Source organism: Pogoniulus pusillus, chromosome 10 (genome assembly GCF_015220805.1).
Source record: "Pogoniulus pusillus isolate bPogPus1 chromosome 10, bPogPus1.pri, whole genome shotgun sequence".
NCBI classification, from domain to species: Eukaryota; Metazoa; Chordata; class Aves; order Piciformes; family Lybiidae; genus Pogoniulus; species Pogoniulus pusillus.
The window spans coordinates 32,229,621-32,243,748 of NC_087273.1; positions in this window are offsets into that span (position 1 = coordinate 32,229,621).

The window sequence follows — 14,128 nt, forward strand, 5'->3', positions numbered from 1 at the left end:
TTCTTGAAGACCCCCAGGGACGGTGCCTCCACCACCTCCCTGGGCAGCCCATTCCAATGCCAATCACTCTCTCTGTGAAGAACTTCTTCCTAATATCCAGCCTATACCTACCCTGGCACAACTTGAGACTGTGTCCCCTTGTTCTATTGCTGGTTGCCTGGGAGAAGAGGCCACCCCCCACCTGGCTACAATGCCCCTTCAGGTAGTTGTAGACAGCAATAAGATCACCCCTGATCCTCCTCTTCTCCAGGCTGCACACCCCCAGCTCCCTCAACCTCTCCTCATAGGATTTGTGCTCCAGGCCCCTCACCAGCTTTGTTGCCCTTCTCTGGACATGTTCCAGCACCTCAACATCTTTCTTGAATTGAGTGGCCCAGAACTGTACAGAACAGTACTCAAGGTGTGGCCTGACCAGTGCTGAGTACAGGGGAAGAATAACCCCCCTTGTCCTACTGCCCACACTGCTCCTGATGCTCTTCCTTTAAGAGCATTCACTGATAAATTGTCTGCCTTCGGTGGAAGCAGACAATCAAGTCTCAGCTGCCTCTCCAGCTGCCTAGGCCAGATCCTAGGAGAAGGAGGACAACTCTTCACATGGTAGACCTCAAGCACAGCCTTCGACCACTGTTATAATGACCAAGACCTGCAGAGATTCAGAGACCTGCAGGTGGATGGACACCCACTCAGAGTCAGATTGCATTTGAACATGACTTAAGATATGGCATCAAGTCAAAAACCTGTGTAACACCACTGAAAACCTTGGGTGGAAACCACAGGTACAATCTGGCACTTGCTGGCAGGTGACACTAGAACATCAAGTGCTGTTTCCAGTAGTCAGCTCTAAATAAGCATCACAATATGAGCTGCCTTAACAACGTTTTGGAGAACAGTAATGGCTACTCTTGCCCTTGTTCAAGTTGACCCCTTAGAGACAAATGTTTATCAGTTCTGCTTTGCTGTCACAGAGATGATATTGAAAAGTAGTCCTTACCTCTTTGTGCTCCTGGTTTTGCAGCTGCCTTTAATGCTGATGATGAGTTCTTAGAATGGCAAAATTGCCTCTTCCCCCTGCAGAATAGGAACATTTTATCTCTGTTCATTGATATATTCAGCAGTTATGAATGGCTACTTTGAAGTTAAAGATAACTTTTCTTTTAGATGCTTAAGTCTGCTTCTCTAACATGTAATAATTCAAGCAGTATATCCAAAGGACAATCTCATCAATCCATGAGAAATTTTTCCATCTGCATTTCCTTCTCCTTTTCTCCCTGTAAGTGCTGGATCCTAGTAAGAGTCCTAGCATCACAAAGCACTTGAGTGTTGCTGCTTTACAATAGTATTCTGGGGGGCTTAGACAGAAAAAAAGTTGCTTGTGTTTGTTCCCTTGATTTGAAAACCAGAAAATGAAATAATACATTTCTCTTAATGAGGAAGATTTCTCCCATAAAATACCATTTCTGCCTGTGCCTACCGAGGACAAGTAATTCACTATTTACCTAAGCAAATTTCCTGAGCTTTACTATATCCTGACTTGCTGGGATGGCAGCTAATATAAATATTTAAGTAAGCTGTGTTCACTCAGATGTGGAGAGCTTCATCTTCTTGCTGCCAGTTCTTCCATACCAGCAGGCCTCTAGTGTGAGGTGTTCCAGCCCATGACAGGGGGGCTTGAGCTAGATGACCCTTGAGGTCCATTCCAGCCCTGACAATCCTATGAATATGATTCTCTGAACCTGTAGCAAGATTTAGGAGCTTGTGTTTGGTACAAGTTTCTACCATTCCACATGACCAGATTCAGCAACAAGCATCGGTCTTCAAAGGGACAGCCAAGATCATGCCTCAAAGTCTTACAAAGACCTTTTCTTCTTGTATTTGATTAGCATATAAAAACTCATTTACAAATGAAATAAAAGTGGGGGGGGGAGTTAAACTTTTATTTATATTTATTTAAAATAATTCTATTTTTACATCATTTCAACCTTCCTTTATCCTAATTTCAAATGTTTCACAGTGGCATTATTCTAATCTCACTCATACTGTTATAATTCAAGAAAGAGGTCTACTAAATTATTCCTTCAACTCTAGACTGATCACATTTTTCCACAATAACACAGCTTCTCAGTAGTATAGAGTGATGCTTACTTGGTAGCATTTCATTACTAATTGCTCCTTAGTCTATAGCCTATAACTTGGAACAAGATTTAGTCCACAGTATAAGAAATTTCTTTTTTTATGGTCATTATTCCATTTATGGATCACCATAAACATTGCTAACTTTGTTTAGAAGTGTTTGTAAATACAAGCAGCTTTATCTCCTTAATAAGAACAACTACACTTTGACAGTAGCTTAAGTATAAGAGGGAGATGGTGGAATCAAGGGGACATAGTCTCAAGTTGTGCTAGAGGAGGTATAAGCTGGATGTTAGGAGGAAGTTCCTGACAGAGAGAGTGATTGGCATTGGAATGGGCTGCCCAGGGAGGTGGTGGAGGCACCGTCCCTGGAGGTGTTCAAGAAAAGCTTGGATGAGGCACTTAGTGCCATGGTCTGGTTGACTGGCTGGGGCTGTGTGCTAGATTGGACTGGATGATCTTGGAGGTCTCTTCCAACCTGGTTGATTCTGTGATTGAGAAATTAAAGAACCAACTTTACTAGTTTGGCTGTGTGCTAGTATGGACAACTCTTTGGAATACACTAAGCAGGAGGACAAAAAGTAAGAGCATAATGAAAACAATATGATGAAGAAAGGGGGGAGGGGGGGAGGAAGCATCCATATCTTTGTTTCTCTTGTCCTTTGAAAGTGTAAGTTATCCAGGGTAGAAATAGTCTTTGACTTTGTTTCTATTACTACCACAGAGCAGAACAGTTAGAAAGCGAAGGTACAAGCAAGAGCAACTTACTATCATTGGCAGTTCAGCAGAATTGGCATGCTTTGTTACATCAAAAAGGTATTTTAAGTAACTACAATAGTAAGTTTCAGTGAATGCACATATAAGAAATATGCTATTAAGAGCAGTATTTCATTGACAGAGAAATGACATGATGGTTTTCAACACTACCTGTCACTCGATAAGCAACTGCCTCTAGCTCAAGCTGGCAATTTTTCATTTCTTGAAGGCATATTGCAGGAAAATGGGAATGATATTATAATGTCCTGATCCAGGCAACCTGCTTATTATTGCAGCTTACCATAATGTCTCAATACACAGCCTTCACAGAACTTAAGTTATCATCATTTCCTAGAAATGTAAGCAATTCTCTAGGTATCTCTTCCCCTACAAGGCTAACTGCTTCTGTATCCTGTGCAGCAGCAAGTCCTACCACCTCCTCACTCCTTCACCCTTCAGTTTGAGGAGTATTTCCCAGCCATCACCTTACAAAATAACAACAACTCATGCCAAAACTTGGGACCCCAAGTTAAGCAATACTGCCTGTTGTAAGTTAAAGGAAATAAAGAGTTAATTGATATAACCACAAAGGAAGTATTCCAGAAGACTAGAAAGTCCTGGGGGACACACAGAGGGACACAGTGATTGCTTATTCTATGTTCCTGTATTCCCCTATTTAAGAGAGTGCACAGCCCATTTTCTCTCTCTCTCCTCTCTCCACTGGGGATGTGCCACTCCAGTATCTGATGGCTCAGAATTAGGTCAGTGGCCTGATTTCCCTTAACCTACAACATTGCCTGCTGCACGTCAGTGGAGCAAGATTGCACTGGGAGAGATGTAAAGACCCTTGAGGCACTGAATTAGTAGTTGTTACCTGAACATTGATAATTGCACTTGGGGATGTTAGAGGAAGGAGATGAATTTAGAACCATACCCAAGCAAAAGATCAGACAGTGCTTCACAAGGGTGGTGGCAATGGCAAAAGATTGTCCTCTGTACAGAACAATAATGCTCAGTGCCTTACAGAAGGAGAGCCATAAAGACTTGAGATACTCCATAATGGAAGAAGAGTAACATGAATAGAATAGGGTAGGTTAGGATCGAATAGACCAGACCAGGTTGGAAGAGACCTGCAAGATCACCCAGCCCAACCTATCTCCCAGCTGAATCCAGTCAACTAGACCATAGCACTAAGTGCCTCATCCAGTCTGTTCTTGAACACCTCCAGGCATGGTGGCTCCACCAGCTCTCTGGGCAGCCCATTTTAATGCCAGTCACTCTCTCTGTCAAGACCTTCCTCTTAACATCCAGCCTATGCTGCCCCTGGCACAACTTGACACTCTGCCCCCTTGTTCTGTTGCTGGTTGTCTGGCAGAAGAGACCAATCCCCACCTGGCTACAGCCTCCCTCCAGGTAGTTGTAGACAGCAATGAGATCACCCCTGAGCCTCCTCTTCTCCAGGCTAAACAACCCCAGCTCCCTCAGTCTCTCCTTATAGGGCTTCTTGCTGCCTGATTCATCCATCTCTCTGTACACAGACTCTCCAAGAACGCAAGTGTTAAGTGATATGCCCTGGAGAAGAATACACATCCCATCAGGCTGCACAGCCATCCAGTGATGTCTGATCAGGCTAGAGGTAGTGGATGAAGGCTAACCACGTGAAGTTCAATAAGGGCGAGTGCAGAGTCCTGCTTCTGGGAAGCAAAAACAACAGGCAGCAGTACAGGCTGGGGTTGCCCTGATGGAAACCAGTTCCATGAAGAAAGACCTTGTTTGGAGTGCTGGTGGACAGCAAGTTCTGCATGGGCCAGCAATGTGCCTTTGTGTCCGAGAGAGCAAATGGCATCCTGAGGTGCACCAGGAAAGGTGTGTCCAGAAGGTCTAGGGAGGTTCTTCTTGCCCTCTACTCTGGCCCAGTGAGACTACATCAGGAATGTGTCCAGCAGAGAGCCACAGGGATGACTGAGGGACTTGATCAGCTCAACATGTGGAGAAACCTCTTTACAGTGAGTGTCAGAACACTGGAACAGGCTGCCCAGAGAGGTTGTGGCATCTGCTTCTCTGGAGACTTTCCACCTGGGTGTGTTCCTGTGTGCACTATCCTAAGGGATCCTGCCTTGGCAAGGGGTTGGACTCAATGACCTCTAGAGTTCCCTTCCAACGTCTAAGGTTCAGTGATTCTGTGAAACATGTTCTTCTTCAGCACCTTTCCAATACACTGCATTGAAAGGTGAGACAGGATACTCTCCTGTTTTTCCATAAGCAAGACTGTAAATTCATTTTACTTAATGATTAAGCAAAAATCTTTTCAGATATTAATCACACTGTAGAGCTGACAAGAAGTTACTCCCTTTGTGGCATATAACCACAGGATGGTTTGTGTTGGAAGGGACCTTAACAATTATCCAGTTCCAATGCCTCTGCCATGGGCAGAACAACTTCCACTAGACCAGGTTTCTAAAAGCCTCGAATCTAAAAGCACACATCTGGAACAGAACGAAGTAAACCTAATTTGACACTGATTTCTGCATCTCAGCTCAGTGTCCCAGGAGCAACAGGCTCTGAAGAGAGGTTTGAGTACATTTCTATTGCAGCCCTCCTATCATCAAAACGTGCTTGGGAAAAAGCCAAGGCAAGCAGAGAGGTTTCTTCTCTTGACAAATGCAAGTCACTGTTAAATAGCTTTAAATAAATAACAGGAGCTCACTGTTTGTACTTATATCAATACACACACGTACAAGCTACATATACACACTGCACTGTTGCATCTCATGGTGGCAGATGTTAACATTGCAAGGTGTTGCTTACCTCCTTAAGGTGGAGTGTGAGATATTTCCTGATACATCTCATCTATCTAAGTGCCACCAGGTCCATCAAGGGTAAAGCACATGCCCTGAGAGCCCACAGTAGATGCTTATGAAACTGAGGCTCTGCACCATCCAGGTGCTATGAAGGTCATGCCATCAACAGCCATTTTGGAAGATGCAATGGTGCCTGAACAAAAGCAGAGGGGCAGAGAATTACAAGACTGGTACCTATGATTAGAAAACTAATCATGTCTGGGCATCTTACTAAAGATCTGCACATAGGTGCTGAGCTTACTAACAAGTGAAGTGGCTCTGTGACAAGTGGATCAGGCTCTTTGGCTGAGCTACTATAAACTTCATCACAACTTCTGTGGGAAACAGTTCCCTGCTCACTCCACAAAGGCTTAGACTTCCAGAACTTGCCCTACAGACAAGTATTTTTGCTCTCCATTACAGTCTTTTCAAGCAGAGAAGTCTCTCATGTGTTCAAAGGCCTTAAAACATATGAGGAAGTATGGCATGTGCCTTGACATGGCTTAAAAGGCAGCAATGGCTTTGCATTTTTTGTACCCTCAAAACTCAAACATTTAGAGCTAATATTTTTATATCTCTTAGCTTCTAGGCAGATAACAGTTCTGAAAATCACTGGTTTGGATAAGTCATTAATCCCACCCTCTAAGCACCTAAATCCTGATGTAAGTTATGAAATTTTGGTTGAGATAATCCAGGAAGATGCATAAAGTTTGTGTCCCTTCATTCACTGCACTTCAGAAGGATTCAAATCTAAAAAAAAGGGAGAAACAAGGCATACCCCATTAAAATAATTTTTGTAATGCACTTAAGCCATTAGCTGTCAAAGACCAAATGCAGAAACAACTGTGAGAGGAACAGCTCTACCCTGTGCTCCTCTCTTGCCTGACAGTCAATCTTTTAAGAGTGATACAGCTTTGCCAATAAGGAAGAAAATCTTCTCCCCATTTGCAATAATCTGCAAGATGGGAAACAGAAGGAGTGGGAAAAAACACATCTCAGACACACATTGCCTGGATGCGTGCTTGAACCACAAGACTCTGGCACTCAGGAGGAGCAATACTATTACCAGCTTTGCTTTTCATCTGTTTCTAATGAGTTCCTTCTATGGGTCCCAAATACAAGTTTCTCTACCTTTGAGAGTAGTAGGCTCTCCCCACCACACTGAATTGAACATAAGGGCAGCCCTCACTTTGCTCCCTTATTTTGCAGAGCCTCCTGATAATGCATTGTTACAGGCACCACTCCCCACCACGGGGCTCCAGGCTCCCTTCCAAGGCTCACCTCAAACTGATTGTCATCTAGACACCTCCTCAGCAGTGGGGTGCTACTGGACAGCCTAAACAAACAACTCCAGGTTGTCAAAATCTGACTCTTAACCACAAACCACACCAGACTGACACACTGATAGCTTTTTTTTCATGTTTATTTGCATGACCATGTGGTTTCTTACGTGAGTTGCTCACACAGCTGGATTCCTCTAATCATGGAATCATTTAGGCTGTAAAAACCCTTTAGAATTATCTAGTCCAACCACAGCACTCAGTCCATGATGTGCAACTACACAGAAACTATCCACAACAAACCACCTTAAATTTAGAGGCAGCATTTTCACTTCTCTACATGACAAGCTCACCATATCTGTCTTTCACTATGTCTCTCTCTGAGAAAACAAACTTTCTTTAGCAGCTTTTTTTAATTGCTTACACTAAATGTCAATGTCTTACACATATAAAGCAAAGCTCCAAAATCTGACACCCCCTTCATTACCTTTCCATTGGGTCTTGCTTCGTCAAGGGCATAGAGGTTAGAATTGCCTGCATGTTGAAACAGGCTTGGCAAGTAAATTCCAACAACAAAAAACTAATCGAGGACTACATCTGCAGGCAACTGGGCACAAAAAACAATGGAGACTGAAAATAATGGCATAATGAAATGGACCCAGTTCTCCTGTCACTTTTAGGGAAGTACAGATGGATTTATGACAAGCTTAGTTTCTCCACTTGCAGCAAGTCTGCTTTCAACAACCTGACCATTCACTGCTGGGGTAAAGTTAAAAGTAGTGCTACAGGCAGCACATATCTCCATTTCCAAAGCAGTAATTACATGAAGAACTCAGGTAGAAGAATCTAACTCTGAAGCTTGATAGACTTAAGGACTTCAAACCATCCATTTAGTACCTTCTGAACGATCTCAGCTTGAGTACAAAGGTGTCAGAGTTGTCAGATGCTTCATCATTGCACAGCCTTCCCAGCCATGAGTAAACACTTCTTTTATCTACCTAGTATTGCTCCTTTAGCTGGGAGGAGAGAAAATGGAGATATTAAACAAAACAAAAAGATAATGCAACTCAGACAGTTGAAGGTTTAGGTGAATCCTGCAAGCAAAGGAGGAAAAAAGTGTGCTTTTTCCTACACCCCCATAAATAGTCAGCTTTCAAAGAGCTGCATTTCAAGCAAAGAAAGTGTCAGCCTGAAGTAGCGTGACTGATTCCTTTTGAATTATCTCAGCATGGTGTCATCTTACCTGGAGATTTCATTTGTTCTTGTGACTAGTAATTGGGCCTTAAACCAGCTAACAGATTTAGCAGGATCAAGCTCTCAAATTCTGAGCATATAGAGAATTTTTGATCTTTAAACTGAAAGATAAATGGATGTTATCCTGATGACATGTGCCACTAAGTCCCAAAGTAAGGGCTTTAGAGTGTGGGTTTGCTTGTATTCAGCATGTTCCTTTGCTAATAGTAAAGTATAAGTCACTCTTTGCTCCTGCCAATCTGGAAAACTCCAAATATTAACAAATCTCTTAAAAAGCCTGTGACAGACCCAAGTTTTATGTTTATGCACCATTTGCCAACACCCATTTTACCCAAAATAGCCAATTCTCCCTAATCACAGGCTACAAGAAAGAAGCTTTGACACTATTTTGCTGTCTGTTACTTTTGAGTTGTAGAATAACTTGGTAGACTTAAAAGGACTCAGGATGCCACATCAATTTCCACTGAGACAGATAAAGTTTGATATGGAACAGAATAATTACAATCTGCATCTTTGCATTATAAATTTATGCAACGTGTGTGAAATCCTAATTTAGTCCTGTTCTGTTAGAAAGGAAACAAGCTTCTGAACATTTCACAGTCTGGCATCACCATACTCTGCTTTCTGTTTAGATACAAACTTAAAGCAGGGTCTCAGATTCATAGGACACTTTGTCATTTTACCATCCCAAAATCTTCCATTCAGTAATTAAAAAGACTAATAATCAGTGTGCCAGAATGTTAACTGTTTTTGATGGGCACAGACTCCAGTCATTCAAATTCAAAAGCAAATAGGTGCATATATCTAAGTCTACCATGCACTTCTGGATATGCTGGCCTCACTGATGTGTTGAGGACTATGAATATAGGTGGATTAAAAGGCTGTTGTATTGCAGGCCATTGAAAAAATAAAGCACAACATTCTCCTGTTCCAGACCCCTTTTTAATTTTAGTGCTAAGTCTAATTATTTCCACACTCTTTCTTCTGCATCCTTAAGGATTATTGGTCTGCTAGTGACAGGGATTTTGTCATTAAAACTTTCTCCTATATAAATCAAATTAGTGGAAGGAGCCAGAGGAGCATTTATTACTGAGGCACTCTCAGCTCCCTCTAATGAGGTCAGAGAAGCTGAACCTGTTTTACATTTGGAACAGATAATGCTAATCAGCTGTTACTGAGCACAGCTTCAAGGTGACTGCTGTGTCCCACTAAATCTGTGTCATATTTGCAAGTAGAGAGATGTAGAACTACAATGAAGTAAGAAAATAGAATGTATCATCTTAAATATTAATATTTTATGTTGATGACTCAATTACCTGTCACATCCTATAGGAATACTTTCACAAAGTGAGCAATGTAATACAGCATAGTTCTCTATTAATTTTATAGTCAGTAAATCTGGTGCTGCCATATTTCACAGGGGAAAAAAACCAACCCTCAGATATGTTTGCTACTTTTTAGTGTTATTTCTGTTTTAGACCCACCAATACATGAACTTATCTGCCATTAAAGATGTTCTGTTCTCCTGTTTCTCAAATCCCTTCCTCAAAATTCCTTTTAGCTTTAAAAAAAATAAGGACTCCTGAACTGTTCTGGAGGTATTAAAACTCCATCTGCAAGCATCAGACAACTCCAAGTAAAGCTTCCAAAATTTATGTGCAGCTCTAAAATTTACAACCAGCCAAATTCCCTTAAACATCATTTCCAGATAGGTGCAAAGGAACATCAGGAGACTAAAGTCTGAAGGTTAATGAACTCTGGCTGTCCATACTCTAGGACCATGTATTTACACATTCACTTAGACATTTCTCATGAAGCCTTCTACTTTTTTTTTAAATGAATTCTACTCTCCTCCTCCCCACTCTTTCCAGTTACAAGTTAACTTTGTTCACATGTCTTTGTATAAAAATTCTGTTGCCAGACAACAGAACCAGTCCTCAATGTGTGCCCGAGCTCTGATGTGCCCATTCTTGATTTAGACTTCCAAATCCATTTGGTCAGAATTAAAACTGCCATAGAATCATAGAATCAACCAGGTTGGAAGAGACCTCCAAGATCATCCAGTCCAACCTAGCACCCAGCCTAGCCAGTCAACTAGACCATGGCACCAAGTGCCTCATCCAGGCTTTGCTTGAACACCTCCAGGGATGGTGACTCCACCACCTCCCTGGGCAGCCCATTCCAATGCCAATAACTCTCTCTGTCAGGAACTTCCTCCTAACATCCAGCCTAGACTTCCCCTGGCACAACTTGAGACTCTGTCCCCTTTTCTGTTGCTGGTTGCCTGGCAGAAGAGACCAACACCCACCTGGCTACAACCTCCCTTCAGGTAGTTGTAGTCAGCAATGAGGTCACCCCTGAGCCTCCTCTTCTCCAGGCTGGACCTCCCCCCAGCTCACTCAGTCTCTCCTCACAGGGCTGTGTTCCAGGCCCCTCAACAGCTTTGTCACCCTTCTCTGGACACGTTCCAGCACCTCAACATCTCTCTTGAATAGAGGGGCCCAGAACTGAACACAGCACTCAAGGGGTGACCTGATCAGTGCTGAGTACAGGGGAAGAATAATCTCCCTTGTCCTACTGGCCACACTGTTCCTGATGCAGGCCAGGATGCCATTGGCTCTCTTGGCCACCTGGGCACACTGCTGGCTCATGTTCAGCTACTATCTACCAGTATGCCCAGGTCCCTTTCTTCCACAAGCAGCACCATGCCTCCTTACACAAAAATTTAGGGTACAGTTAGCAATACATTACAGGATATTTCTGAAATAGAAATAAGATTCAAAGCTCTGGAGAAATATCTTGCATTCTTTTAGTTTGTCAACCAATTCCTGCTTTGAATTTGAGTCTTCCAGCTAAGTGTTCAACACATACAATAGAAAAGCAAAGAGATTTGTCTGGAATAATTTCTGAGTGTCTGCTGTCTGACATCTGGCATTTCTGCACATTACAAAGCAGTTATGTGCCAGTGAACTTGCAGAAACAGCAGCTCTTCTTAACAGTTTTTACAGACTGCTGTTCATTCAAAGAGGTGAATTGAAGAGGAATTTGCAAACAAAAAGCTACATTCTCCCATTCAATGTTATCCAACTGTGGTCACCAACTTGCAAAACCTGAGAACTGCTGAACAGTCCACATATACCTAACACGTTATGAAGTGAAAACCTGGTCACATTCCTGGGAAAACTCAATGACTCACACTTGCAGGGTTAGCTCCTCTTCTGTGAATGGCTGGAAAAGCTAGCAGGAGAGAAGCAGAAAGAGCAGCAGTAGGAGAGAATACAGGAAGGCAGACACCCTGTACTCTGTATGTACTATTAAAAAGCACATAAAAAGGAAACACATTTTGTTGGCATTTAAAAGGTTTCCTCTGAAGGTGCAGCAGCACACAGCTGATAATGCAAGAGACAATGATGTCAAGGCATTACTAACACAAGATAGGCTAAAGCACCATCTTATCAAAGGCATATTTTAACAAGTATCACACACCATTCTAGTTTGCAAAAAGCCTTTTGTAGCTCCTCTACTACTTTAACAATTTAGTTAAGTTATATTGTTGCAAGACCAAGGAAGAGGTTAAAAGGTTTTCTTGAAACAAAGCAGCAGCATCTCAGAATTCTCCTCACTAGCATTTAAAACAGTCCAAGGGAAGAGGGTATTTATTATTGTACCCCCTAACCTTGACTCCATTATTCACTACATGGACATTAAATTCATTAAGTTGTTCAAAAATATGATATTTAATTTTCTCATACATATTAGAGCTACACAGAAATTGAGGAATTGGCCACAATTTTGCATCTATTAATAGCTCAGATTTATAATTCCATTTCTCTGTCAAAAGAGGGGGGAAAAAAAAAAAAAATCAGTCCTTTCAAGATTCATCTTTACATCAACATATTCAGCATCTTTACATTTATAAATGCTATTCATAGGCATTATGGACACTGGATCTGTACTAAAGCTACTCTGTCACTAGAGACCAGTGGATTGGGACTGACAACTGTAGGGCAGATGTATTCACAAGCAATAAGCTAACACAGAAGAAAAATCTGTCTATGCACAAGACATAAGTTGCTGTAGCACATCCAGAGAGAAGCAACAAAGATGGTGAAGGTCCTGGAGGCAGCTAAGGGAGTTGGGATTGTCCAGCCTGGAGAAGAGGAAGCTGAGGGGAGATCTCATTGCTTCCTGAAATTCAGTTGTAGTGAGGTGACAGTTGGTCTCTTTTCCTCTCTTATCATTTGATACCATGGAAATATCCTCAAAGTACATCATGGGTGGTTTAGATTGGATATTAGGAAGAACTTCTTCACTGAAGAAGTGGTCAGGCATTAGAACAGGTTGCCCAGAGAGATGATGGAGTCCTTGGAGGGGTTCAAAAACTTGCAGATACAGCACTTCAGGACATGGTTTAATAGCAATAGTGGTATTAGGTCAACAGTTGAGCTCCACGATCTTACAGGTCCTTCTCAACCAAAACAATTCTATGATTCTATAACTACAATTTCCCTGAGGATCTAACATCTGAACATATTTCACCTCTGAGTAGCATCTGACAGTGTGCTCTGGGGCAGATTTGTTGCTACAGATTATAGCTACACAGTGACTCTTAAAGCTCTCTTGGTGGAGTTACCTTGTGCTTTTTGGAGACTACATACCTCCTGAGAGTGCTACAAGTCTCATGGTTCAAATGCACTGCATACAGAACAGCTGCCTTTCCAAAGCAGAGTTTGGCATAACAAGGATGACAAAAGAACCTGCTTTACTGTATTCATGTCCTTTTTCAGTCCTTTAGGGCTGACCTTCACAATTGAGAAGAACATAAGCCTGCTCAGATAGAAGGGCACTGCCTACCAACATGTCAGCATCAGCTGGTATATTTCATTGGCATGCATTTTAAGCAGTCCTCAAGAAATCTCAGAACCACTAAGGATGTGCAAAATTCATGGCAATATGAATATTTTAAAGTACTAGAAAAACATGTCTTAGCAGTCAGGGCTTGTCAGAACCTAACATCATGATGTAGAACGGTACAAGCAAGCTAGCAAGGGACTAGAATCAAAAGTCACCCACTACTAAGCTTTCCTGTCTAGCCTAAGCACATTCTCTGAAGAGCTATTTAAACCCCCCTTCATTACCAGGATGGTGATTTTAATCAGATTGACTCCACACAATGCAAAAGCACATTTAACACATGAATCTATTCTATTTTAATTGAGTTTGGATGACAGCAAAAAGAAAAGTTTAAGCTAGTAGTTTGGCAGAATGAACAAAGGCATACCTTATCTAGATGAACTCTCTTATCTCCACACCTCACATTGCTTCAAGGTTAAGACCACAACATGGTAAGCCTGATAGGCCCAAAATAGGCTTATACATATGCTGGCTTGCCCAGGCATGTTTTTCTGCTCTCCCTCCTGTTATGGGGAGAAGCAACAGAGGGAAAGAAGACAAAAGAACCTGCAGCCACTAAGTCTAAGAACTCTGGCCTACCCAGACTTGACTTGGTCCTGTGGCAAACAAGGTACACATGCTTAGCTCATGCCTGCCTTGTGCAAGGCCTATGCTTTTGCCAAATTTGGGTAAAGCAAGCCTAAGGCTTCACCTAATAAGGTCAGGCTTGGCTGACTGCCATTCTGATTGGCTACTCTGTGTCCAAAGGACAATTGATCTCAGCCCACAATGATAAAAAGAGATATGCAGGTGAATGCAGTGTGCTCTGCCATCACATTCATGTCTGCTGTTGCCTGCTGCCATGGTTTACTGCCTTATTGCTTGCCTGGAAACTCCACTATCATGAGTTTACCAGGGACAGGCTCTGAGTGCCTCCACATGAGGCATAGCCAGTGTCACATCATGCTAAAACTG